We start from the raw sequence: 2,834 nt of genomic DNA on the forward strand, positions 1-2,834 counted from the left end.
CTGACCTCGAGGTTTGCATCCAGACCTCTGTCAATTCAAGGTTCCACGGCCATCTCCGGCTTTAATCCGGCGTACCATGGTGGTTTGAGCCTGATTCCGACCTCTCAGACTTAGATCGGTGACCTTTCAAAGCCTATCTCACTTATAGGGTTCTTTTGAAACCCTAACCCTTCGAGGTTTTCTCTGATTTCCTTAGATCCGTTGTGTATCTATGCTCTCCTTGAGTTTTCAAACGATTTACCTAATTTTTCTTTCAAAAATTACTTTAAAAATCGCTTCGTTACCGATATAGGGTTTTCTGAAAATGTTTAAATATTTCTCTGACTTTCTCTCCTTTGTCTTTTGTGTTTATTTTCCTCTACCGTGTTCTTATATTTTCTTCTACCTTGTATGTTCTTCTACCGAGTTTTTACACTCTGTTCTTGTATATTCTTCTACTGAGTTTTTACACTCTGTTCTTGCATGTTCTTTTACTGAGTTTTATATACTCAATGCTTGTATGTTCTTCTACCATGTTTTCCATACTATGCTCTCATATGCTTTTCTACTATGTTCCTATATTTTTTGTCTTCTACTATGTTTCAGCATGTTTGTCCTTCTGTATTTTCCTGCTAAGTTCTTAAGTTTCTTTATTTTCCTTCTATTAAGCCCTGTTTAAGATTCTTCTGAAAATCTCTTAAGCATGTTTCTTTTACTGTTCATATCAGTGTTTTTCTTTTGAGTGCTTCTACTGTGTTCCGCATGTTACTTTGCTATCATGTTTTTCTCATGAGTTTCTGTTGATGAAAGAAGCATGCAAGAGGTTTCAACTGTGAAACCTCTGAGCCTGTTTCAACTACTTGCATTCCCATCTCTGTACTTGATTCAATGCGGAAACCCTAGAATTTGGGGGTTCCGCCAAGCTTATTATGTGATTTGATTGAACTTAGGGTTTATTTCATCACACCTCCTTTTTACCTGCGCCCGCAGGGGCGTAAGGGGTAAGTGGAGTTTTTTCAATTAAAGGACAATCGAAACGGGATTTATTATTTAAGGATCAGAGTCGCCACTTGGGAGATTTATGGTGTCCCAAGTCACCGGTTTTAATCCCGAATCGGGGAAAAGAATGACTCTGTATTACAGTCCGCAAACCAGAAATCTGGATAAGGAATTCTGTTAACCCGGGAGAAGGTGTTAGGCATTCCCGAGTTCCGTGGTTCTAGCACGGTCGCTCAACTGTCGTATTTAGCTTAATTATATGATTCTATACAATTATGAACTTATGTGCAAACTTTAAACTCTTTACCGCTTTTATTATTATTATTATTTTAACAGATAATTACAACATTGTGAAAAAACGTATCTCGAACCACGTCACATCAATGTACCCGTGGTTATCAACACGTTTCGACTCTTTTGAGATTTGGATTTGGGTCACATAAATGTGCACCAGAGTTTAAGAAAGTAATTTGTTAAAGGCGCTCCTAAAGCAACTAGCGTATCATTATTTTGGGTAAGGTCGTGAAATTTGCTAAACGGCCGATCCCGAAGTCTATACAATTATTAACCAATTATTGAGGGCCCCGCAACTTGGGCGTTTTATTGGGCGAGGCTCATCTCGTTTATTTTAAAAGGATAATCTTAAAGTGCCTACATTTTTTCTATTAAATTTGTCTCTAAAAATGAAAGAGAAAAGGTCCTAATTTATTTACATGCTTACGAGTTGTTATAGTCGGGTTCCGAACTCAATTTGTTAAATTAGAATGTAAACACAATATGGACATCCCGTTGGTCAACGTGGGCCCAGGTTCACCGCATGTAGTATTAAATGTGACTTGGGCCGTCTTATTCCAATATTGGGCCTAGTTAATTATTTCTACACATGTTCACAATTTTTGCACTTACAGAGATATAAGATGATAATATCTAATTAAGCAAGTTACATGCAAGTTTTAGAAATAGCAATTAATTGGAATGATTGTTGGAGCTAGATTGCCATGATATTAAAACAGTCTACTGGCCTGGTTTTATTTAACATACATTTGAACCTATACTACCTAATAACCAAACTAAAACAACGGGACATTATTGACTACATTACTATAACACTGTCCAGTTATACAGAAATGGCAGAATTTTTTTTTACAAAACAGTAGTGTATAGAATGTCCTAAGTACAATCAGTAACAAAACTAAATCAAATTAAAACTTCAACTCTTTATTTGTATTCATGCTTCATGTTTCAGCTTACAGTAACCAGCGTATCAGTTGTGTACCTGATATTGGAAGCAAAAGAAGAGGAAGATCAGCAGAAATGCAATAGCATACAACAACAGCAACACCCAGCAACCAGTAACAACCAGCAACGAGAAACCAGTGACAGATTTTAAAATCAAGCAAAAAAATCCAGCAATAACCAGTGAAGTAGTAGCAAATACCCAAGTAGTAACCCAGGAAAAACCCACTTGAGACCCCAGTAATACCAAATGCAATCACAGGCAGCAACAGAAAGGACCAGATATAGGCGGTAGTTTTCTGGTTTTCAAACACTCAAAGAAAAGAAGCTTGAAGCTTCAATGATACAGTAGCAAACTAGCACTGATTTTTAACAGTGGAAGAAAGACTTCACTTTTCAGTTTTTATCTCTCAACCCTCTCTTTTAACTTTTTCCAATTACTGAACTTTTAGGAGTTAAAAATTCAGCCTATTCAACTCTAAAATTCTCACTTCTGGTGTTCCCCCCCCCAAAAATTTTTCTTTTCGATTTTTTTTTTCAAAATGAATTCTCCCTCTGTATATCCAGTGTATCCAGAGTGTATATTGGGTGTATACTACTCTCTCTTTAGATTTCCAGAA

Source organism: Nicotiana tabacum, chromosome 3 (assembly GCF_000715075.1).
Source record: "Nicotiana tabacum cultivar K326 chromosome 3, ASM71507v2, whole genome shotgun sequence".
NCBI classification, from domain to species: domain Eukaryota; kingdom Viridiplantae; phylum Streptophyta; class Magnoliopsida; order Solanales; family Solanaceae; genus Nicotiana; species Nicotiana tabacum.